This window comes from Cornus florida, unplaced genomic scaffold (assembly GCF_030987335.1).
Source record: "Cornus florida cultivar Cherokee Brave unplaced genomic scaffold, ASM3098733v1 CherokeeBrave_3.0.0_Hap2_Chr02, whole genome shotgun sequence".
NCBI lineage: Eukaryota > Viridiplantae > Streptophyta > Magnoliopsida > Cornales > Cornaceae > Cornus > Cornus florida.
This window is the reverse complement of record NW_026775572.1, coordinates 85566156-85576330: the sequence shown is the minus strand read 5'-3', so window position 1 is coordinate 85576330 and position 10175 is coordinate 85566156. Positions and strand designations below refer to the sequence as shown.

The following is a 10175-nucleotide window of genomic DNA, read 5'->3' as shown; positions in this document are numbered from 1 at the left end:
TAAATTTTAAACTTGGCCACACTTTCATTGCAACTTTGGTGTACAACAGCGACGAGACCCACCAAGTTTTGGAGCCGTTGCCGGGGATTTCATTTGGCAACGCCGTGTTTTGGAAACAATTAGGAATTAGTACTCTTTTGATCATATTTTTACTTTATTTTATTTTAGTTACTTATTGTGTTTGTTCTTGATTGGCTAGGTGAATTGAGCAAAGGAAGTGATGCAAAGGAGAATTGAAAAGTAAGGAGCTAAGCTAAGCATAAAAGGCTAAAAGCTAAAAAATTGCAAGGCATAGCAAAACTTGAAAATTGAAACCTAAATTGAAGTTGCTTATGGACCCTTTGTGAGCTTTTCTAAACTCAATCTTTAGTTAAATCGTCGGCTCGCATGGAGACATGTTTTTACTTTCTTAGATAAATCGTGAGCCCGCATGAAGGCAATTTAATTTTTCTTACATATTGTTCAAAGCATGGTAGTATGGGATTATTATATGTGGAGGATTGTTGAGTATTAATTTGTTATGGAGGCGAAGTGATTGCTACTTACTTATTGCTCGTTTATGTTTTGTTTGTGCATGCATGGTCATAGGTCATTAAGTCTTACTCTTGTCCTACTTAATTTGACTCTAGAATCCATTGTTCGTAACCCTAGGGGAAGGGGTAGTTCTCATCATTCAATTTTTCCAATGGATGAGCAAAATAACGACTATGTGGAGGACCTTGGTCACATCGACCAACAAAGTATCCTCCACCCTAATGTGCATCATGACAATATTCAAGTACCATTAGGCATGCCAAGACATTTCATTCCACAACAAGGCCAAGTTCCATTGGGAATGCCTCTGCCAATTTTTGTTCCACCCCTACCTCATATTACTCAAGTAAATCAAGGTGTTCTTGTAACACCTCCAATTGTGAATCCTCCTCTTGCTTTGCGTGATCATTATGTGCCAAATGAATATAATGTACCTACATGCATTCAATTATCCCCATTTAGAGCACATCACTATGAGATCAAACTGTAAACTATTCAAATGCTTCCCAACAATCATGGACTTCCAAGTGAAGAACCTTACAAGCATTTGGATGAGTTTCTTGAAGTATGTTTCACCGTGAAATACACAGACATGCCATAAGAGGTCTTAAGACTCAAACTTTTTCCTTTTACCCTTAAAGACAAGGCAAAATATTGGTTCAACAATCTTAGGCCTTTTTCGATAACTTCTTGGGCAGAAATGCAACAAGAGTTCTTGAAGAAGTACTATCCGGTTTCAAAGACCAATGCCATGAGAACTTCAATTCGAGAATTTTCTCAAGGGGATGGGGAGATGTTTCATGAGGCATGGGAAAGGTTTAATGATTTTCTTAGGAAATGTCCCCATCATGACATTCCTAAGTGGCAATTAGTTCAATACTTCTTTGAAAGTTTGCCGGATACTCGCAAGGGTATGGTTGATGTATCTATGGGTGGTTCTAACCTTGATAAGCATGAAAATGATGTTTGGCAATTATATGAGAGTATAAGTGAGAATTCAATGCATATGTTAGACACTAATTGACTCTAGGGGGGGGGGGGGTGAATAGAGTCAATGGGCAATTTTTTAAGTTTACAAATTCAACTTTCAATCAACTAGTATGCAATAAACAATTATGGTAGATAAATCATACAAAACATAAATGTAAGAGAAATAGGGATAAGAGATTGCAAACAGTGACACGGAGGTTTTAGCGAGGTTCGGAAATTCCTACTCCTCAGTTCAAGATCCCTCTAGAGACTTCTCAATCCAATAAAGCTTCTCCTTAAGGGTGGAGAGCAAACCTTCACATGAAGCAAGTCCTTGCTTCTCTTTCTTGCTAGGAGAACACCCTTCCCCTAGGCTTCTTTGGGTCACACCAACCCTTACAAGTTTGTAGAAAAGATTGTAGTTAAAGTACAAGATTGAATCTCTCTCAAGATAGATATAGAGATGTAACCTCATAAGACTAGAGTAATAAATGAATCAGAATAAAGCTCAAGTCTTAATATGGTTGAATGTAAAAGAACTGGAGTAAATGCTCTTGAGTGGTTTTTCAAATTGTTCTCTCAACCGCGTAACAAGTTTTTTCAATGCTTGTCCTTATATAGAGTGAGGAGGAAGATGAAGTGCATTAATTACTCAAATATGACTTTTGGAGTAGGTTAAGAAGCATTAAATGTGAAAGTAACCGTTAGAGAAATAAATATTAAGATTTTAGATCTGTCTTAGCTTTTTTTGAAGAACTCGAGAAAATGAGATTGGATCTCATCTAACCGGTTACAGGATTTTTCCTAATCGGTTACATCAGCTAGGAGATTGTCCAGTTTAAGATCAACTAATCGAGTACAATGAACTTCCTAACCGGTTACATGATTGCTCATCAAAAGTGACATTCTGTTTTAGTGAGGCTAATCGGTTACATATGTTCTCCTAATCTGTTACATCAATGGCCAATGAAAAATGTTGTTCTGTTCAAGTGAAGATAATCGGTTATATATTTCTTTCTAACCGGTTACATGATTGGCCAAGAAAAATTTCGTTCTGTTTGAGTGAAGGTAATCGGTTACATGGGTTCTCCTAACCGGTTATGAAGGATCATGAAAGGAAGCATCATTCTGTGGGTGTTGATCTAATCGGTTAGAACCAGCTTTCTAACCGGTTACAATATGTATTAAGTCAGGTCGAGCTTTCTGCTTTGTTCATCTAACTGGTTACATGGTGTCTCCTAACCAGTTACAAGATCTAGGAAATTTTGATTTTTCTTTTAAATGCAAGATTTTGAAAAATGTTTTTGAAGTAAATGCATGAGCCTGTAGATTTGAGCTTCCAACTGATTCATAAATTACTTTGACAAAGATCCTAGTCGTTCACCAAACTAACTACCCCTTTTTCTTCAATTTGATCAACAATGCTTTATGCTTGAGGTGAATCTTGTTTTCTCTCGAAATGGTATTTTTGTCTTTGTTTGCTTGGTTGAAACTACTTTGCACATTTAATTCATTTTCTCTGCATGCTCAATATAAACATTAGTTCGAGAACACTTATTAATGTTTTGTAATCATCAAAATCATTAGACGGTCTTTGAATGACCTTTAGGGTCAACAATCTCCCCCTTTTTTATGATGGCAAAACATTGATGTGTTCATACATACAGGAAATATTCATATGACATATTTTAAATGTAATTTTATGATTTCTCCCCCTGTCATGGTGCATAGGATAAATGTAGCTTTAATATGCATGAAAGATATATTTTTGCAAAAAATATTTCATTTCAGTATTTGCAAGAATAAGCACATCATTCACTTCACTATGTTTTTGCAAAAATATTTAAAGATAATTTTAACACATCATTCTCCCCCTTTGACATCTCAAAAAGGTAGGTGGCATAAAGCAGCAAAAATTAATCTAAAGTCAACCACATCAATCAATGATCTCTACAGGAGGTTCATGACCCTTACGAGATGGGGGTGGGGGTGGAGGTGTAGCATCGGTCCTATGGCCCTGTTCTGGAAACACAAAACCTGGAGGAATGATTTGAATACACTCAGCCACCAATTTCAGGAAATCCTTCATAATTTCGGCATTGGCATTGTGAACAGCCAGCCGGCGATCAATGAGATCATAGGTCTCCATAGCTCGCTGAATGACGACATTTAAGTCGGATGACTGATCATAGGAGCGAGAGATAAGCGATGTCCCAAAACTATCAGCTCGAGTCTCAAGAGATGTGACTCGGTCTCCCAGAACTCGGATAGCTGCCATTGTCTTGGCGTGCTGGTCATGAAGGAGTTGAGTGATATCAGGAGGAACAAGAGGCTGATGCTGAGGCTCTATAGGGACCTCAGGAAAGAAGTCATCTAGATGAGCAAAGTCGAATGGATTGTGCTAAAAGGGGTTGGATTCTGGTGCAGGAGCAGCTGCCGGTGCAGGAGCCTCAGGTCTAGGAGCTGCAGGAAGTCGTTCCCAGACTCCATTGACTTTGTGACACTGCATATTTTTTAGGATTTTTAATGAAAGCTTATATTCCCGAGTTGGATCCTTTTTATGGAATTCCGAGTCTAGAGGGACATTGAAGTGCCTAAAGACTTGAGTGAGGAACATCCCATAGGGCAAGGTAGCAACTTTGGTAGTTTTGCCAAGAGTGGAAGAGGTGTCATCCGGGTCAGCAAAAAACTGCAGAATGTGCTGAAAAATAATGTACCCTAGATTGAGCTTTATGCCCATCGTGATGCACCATATCAAGAACAAATCAAGATGATAGACATGGGTTCTACCGCTGCCTCGAGGAATGACACAGTAGAATAGGGCATTGTGGATGAGACGTGCTTCAACTGTGAAGTCAGTGCTGGTGAGGGGAAATACCTTTGTGAGAAAAAAATTCTGAGTGAGATGCATCACTACCATCATCTTACTGTACCAGTCAACCTCAATCTCAGATCTGTGGGCATAGATTTTCTTTCTTTTGTTTTCAAGCCCCAAGATTGAATTGAGGGTTTTGTAGTTGAATATGTTCACTCATTTGACATTGGAGTGAAGATACCCATTTCGGAGAGTGAGGTGAGTGTAGAAGACTTGAATGAGGGTGGGGTAGTAGGTTTCCTCGATCCCAATGAAGGAATCCCAACCCATAGCTTGGAATTTCTCATAAAATGATAGGTTTTCTAGAATGCAAAACTTCGCTTCAAAGATTCAACCTTGAGCTACTCCTCTATTGCGAAATCGAGTATTGAATAGTAGTTTCATTTCCGCGGTGAGATAGGACGCAAGAAGGACTGGGGCATCATCCTGAGATGGCCCTTCCTGTGATTCAACCCTTTTTCATTTTCTTTGTTGTGTCGCTGAAGAGGAGGGATTGTATTCTTCTCCTGAAGAGAGTTCCTCGATGAAAAAGGAGGTAGAGGATTGAGAAGTGCCTCTGTCGGAGCTACGACCACTGTGACCACCTCGGATTGGGGTGTTTTTAGGATAAAGACCACCACCTCGAACCCTAACCATGGTGATTGGATCGTGACTTGAGGAAGAAGATGATTGAGTGTTCGAGTAGAAGAGAGGTTGTGTTTGATTAGAATACTTGAAAGTGACTGACGGTTTTTATAGTGGAAGAATACCTAATCGGTTAGGAGGTGAGAAGTATTCGAGTACTTTAGATCTAGATCTAAAGTAACCAGTTAGAAACCTTAATGTAACCATTTAGATGAGTTAGGAGTTTTGATGTTTGAATACATGTAACTGGTTAGATGGTAGGATCTGATCGATTAGTTCAGATCTAGATCTGATATAACCGGTTATATTGCTTTATCTAAACGATTAAAAGGGGTTTATAGGATCATGTAACTGGTTAGACTTGGTTTAGCAACCAGTTAGAAAAAGGGATGTAAAAAATTATGCCACTGGACTTCATTTGTTATACCGGTTAGAATGGGTTTTGGTAAACGGTTAAATGAATAGTGAGTTTGCAGGTAAAGATACAGGACTCAACTCATCTTACCGGTTAGGAGGAATTGTGTAACCGGTTAGATGACCTACCACAGAGAGATCAAATTTTGGAACAATTTGTCATTCCCAGTTCTCTTTGAATTGCAAGAAAGCTATCTTCTTGAAGCAGTTTGGTAAATATATCGGCCCATTGTTTTTCGGAATTGACAAAGACTAGTTCAATGTCTCCTTTTGTGACATGATCTCTAAGAAAATGATAACGGATTTCTATATGCTTGGTTCGTGAATGTTGAATGGGATTCTTGGAAATGCAAATTGCGCTAGTATTGTCGCACTTTATTGGAATATGATCTAAGAAAATACCATAATCTTCAAGTTACTGCTTGATGTAAAGAGCTTGAGCACAGCTGCTTCCAGCAGTGATATATTCGGCTTCTGCCGTAGATAAGGCAACGGAGTTCTGCTTCTTGCATGACCATGAGACAAGTGAATGACCAAGAAAATGACAAGTGCCACTAGTGCTTTTTTTGTCAATTTTGCACCCGGCAAATTCGGCATCCGAATAACTAATGAGATCAAAGGAAGTATAACAAGGAAACCATAAACCTAAGTTGATAGAGCCACATAAATAACAAAAAATTCTTTTAACGGCACATAGATGCGACTTTTTAGGACAAGATTGGAATCTAGCACATAAGCATACGCTAAACATTATGTCCGGTCTACTTGTAGTTAAATATAAAAGACTACCAATCATGCCTCTATACTTTTTGATATCCACATTTTTACCTTTCTTATCTTTGTCAAGTTTCAAGGTAGGGCTCGTAGGAGTTTTAGCATGTTTGACTTCCTCCAAGCCAAATTTCTTTAGCAAATCCTTGACATACTTGGATTGACAAATAAAAATGCCATCAAGTGTTTGTTTGATTTGCAATCCTAAAAAGAATGTAAGTTCACCCATCATGCTCATTTCAAACTCGTTTTGCATGCTAGAAGCAAACTTTTCACAAAGCTCTTTGTTGGATGATCCAAAAATAATATCATCAACATAAATTTGAATGATTCCATCAATGGTTTTAGTGAAGAGGGTGTTATCAATTTATCCCCTAGTAAAATCATTTTCAAGTAGAAAACCACTTAATCTTTCGTACCAAGCTCTTGGAGCTTGTTTTAAAACATATAAGGCTTTTGATAATTTGTAAACATGGTTGGGATGATCATAACTTTCAAAATCCGGTGGTTGTTCCACATGCACTTCTTCCTCAATGAAACCATTTAAGAATGCACTTTTTACATCCCTTTGATATAACTTAAAGTTTTTATGGGAAGCAAATGTAAGAAGCATTCTAATGGCTTCAAGCCTTGCTACGGGAGCAAAAGTTTCATCGTAGTCAATTCCTTCTTCTTGGTTATATCCTTGAGCAACAAGTCTAGCTTTGTTTCTCACGATTGTTCCCGATTCATCCTTTTTGTTCCTAAACACTCATTTTATGCCAATGATAGTTTTATTTTTAGGTCTAGGAACCAACTCCCAAACTTCATTTCTTTCGAATTGGTTAAGTTCTTCTTGCATAGCCATGATCCAAGATTCATCATTTTCGGCTTCAAGAATATTTTTTGGTTCAAGCTGGGAAACAAAAGCTACATAATTGCAAAAGTTACTAATTTGAGACCTTGTGCTAACTCCTTTGGATGGATCGCCAATGATTTGATTTATTGGATGATTAAGCACCTGCTTCCAATCCTTAGGAAGGGTGACTTTATGAGGATCACATTCTTTAGAATCATCTTTGGAGGGATCATCAAAAGATGGATTGTTTATATCAAGATTTTCAATACTCTTTTCAATTTCTATTATGTCCTCATTATCATCCAATGAACATTTAGAAGGGGGCAAGGGAGATTCATCAAAAACAACATGTATTGACTCGACAACCACAAGTGTCCTTTTGTTGAACACTTTAAATACTTTACTACGAGGGGAATATCCTAAGAAAATTCCTTTATCCAATTTAGGCTCAAATTTCCCAAGATTATCTTTATCATTAAGCACAAAGCATTTACACCAGAAAACTTTAAAATAGCCAATATTTGGCTTCTTTTTGTTCCAGAGTTTGTAAGGAGTTTTGTTGAGAAACTTTCTGATAACAACTCTATGAATGACATAGCATGAGCTGTTAACGGCTTTGGGCCATAGGGATCTAGGAGATTTATGTTCATTTAGCATAGTTCTGGCCATTTCTTGAAGAAACCTATTCTTTCTTTTAACAACTCCATTTTGTTGAGGAGTTTTAGGAGCCAAAAGGTTATGGTTGTAGCCATTTTCATCACAGAATTTTTCAACGTCATGGTTTTCAAATTCTCTACCTCTATCACTCCAAATGGTCTTAATTTTACATTCCTTTTCATTTTCAACCTTTCTACAGAACTTTGAGAAAATTGTGTGAGTTTCATTTTTATGTGAGAGGAAAAATACCCAAGTAAATCTAGAGAAATCATCAACAATGACAAATACATAGAGTTTGCCACTGAGGCTACCTATTCTCTCTGGACCAAATAAGTCCATATGAATTCGTTCAAGTGGTCTAGATGATGTTATATCCTTTTTCCTTTTGAATGATGACTTAACTTGCTTGCCAATTTGACAAGCAGTATAAGTTTTATCTTTGGCGAAATTAGTCTTTAGTAGGCCTTTGACTAACTCGTTTTTAGATAACTTTGAAATAAGATCCATGCTAGCATGACCTAATCTTCTATGCCACAACCAACTATTTTCATTTGAAGATACAAGGCACTTAACATCTTGATCATGCAACTCACATAAAAGAAAGTATAAACATTTCCATTTCTTAAAGCATGAAACACTTCACTTTTATCTTTTTTAACAATGCATTTATCCGACTTGAATAGCACATCATAACCTTTATCACATAGTTGACTAATATTAAGCAAGCTATGTTTTAAACCTTTTACAAGTAACACATCATCAATAGATAGGGAAGAAGAAATATCGATGGATCCAATGCCAATGACCTTGCCTTTTGAGTTATCTCCAAATGTGACGCTTCTTCCTTTGTGAGCCTTGATAGAAAGAAATTTTAAACTATCTCCAATCATGTGTCTTGAGCAACCGCTATCAAGGAACCACATGTCCTTGGATGATGATGAAGTTTTCAAGGAAACCTACAAAAGGAATTTAAGTAATCTTCTTTTGGTACCCACCTTTTCTTGGGTCCATGGGAGTTAGGAAGAAGCATATATATTCCCTTAATAATCCAAATTTCTTTTGTCTTGCATGGTTGATGAGCGCTGAAAAGTGCGTATTTAAACCCCTTAAGCTTAGGCATTCTAGTACCTTTATCTATCTTACTCTACCGTTTTAGATTGATTTCGTATTATTTCCATTTTCAGGCACTTATCTCGAAAATAAGATAACTCAGCCAAATAAGAGCTTAATTGAAGCAATTCTGGGATTAAACAAAAAAAGGAGCAAAGTGGAGAAAGAAAGAAGCAAATGAAGTCAAAGGAGGGAAGTAACAAAGTTCGATCGATCCAACTTCAAGGTTCGATCGATCGAACACTAATCGATCTCAGTACTTTAAGATAGATCCAAACCTTGACCCAAAGCATAAAGTCTAAAGTTTGATCGATCCAACACTACCCTTCTATCGATCGAACACTTTTGTCCTTATTCAAATGATTGATCTTATCCACAGCTGTACCACCCACTAACCACTTTTGTCCTTTTCCCAAAAATATCTCGGATTTGTCTTTTCCTAAAAAGCTCAACTATTTGGATCGATCTAGCCTCAGTTTGATAGATCTCAGCCAAGTTCGATCGATCCAAGTCCAAGGTTTGATCGATCGAACTTTCTCCAGTGTGAAAAAGTTAAAAAGCCAGTTTGTTCAATCCGTCCTCTATCCAATCATTAGAGAATATTCTTTACACGACCCCAGCTCATGTTGTGTGTCACTTGACCTACCTATAAAAGGAATATGATGCACTTTTTGAGCTAAGATACAATTCTAGGGATTATTCTCAAATGAGGCAAGCTTAGAGGAGGAGGAGGGTAGATATACCATTGGAGACTTTTCATTATCCAAGGAGCAAATCTCAACCATGGAGTTAGCCCTTGAGGGTTGGAGAAGCACTACCATGAGTGGCTAGACATCCCCTTGGGGCTAGAATTAGCCCCAAGCATGCTTTTTATATCTTAATCTTGTGTATTATTGAGGGATTAGTGTTGTAATTAATGTTTTGACACTTTGATATATATAGATCTTGATTGTTCAATGATTTCTATGGTTAAATGCTTTCAATTGATCATTTCATTCTATCCATATGTCTATATATGTTAGAATAGATGTTCATGTGCTTGTCTCTAGATTTTGTGTTATTGATGCATGTCTATGTGTATTGATGCTATAGATTTAGAGATTGTCAAAACATAGTGCTTAATGGAATGCTCTTGTGATTTTCTTGATGGTTTATACTTATTCCTTGATGGATCATGCCTCTTCCTTAGTTTATTTTCATGCTAGTAGTGTAGATGTAGTGTAGTTGTAGTGTAGTGTTAAACAGGAGGACAATCCATGCTTGTTGTTTGATGATCCAAGTTTTTGAATGCAAGTAGCATATGTCTCTAACCTTGTGTTGTATTTGGATTGTGAGCTTAATGAAAGGATTAATGACTTGTTTTGATCTATTGTGCCTTTCAGA

The 10175-nt window shown here is 37.2% G+C and overlaps 1 pseudogene; it reads right to left on the bottom strand.

Annotated features, from left to right (window-relative positions):
• Positions 1 to 1290: 1290 nt before the first annotated feature.
• Positions 1291 to 1389, bottom strand: LOC132297848 (small nucleolar RNA R71; annotated as a pseudogene).
• Between the last annotated feature and the right edge of the window lie 8786 nt (positions 1390 to 10175).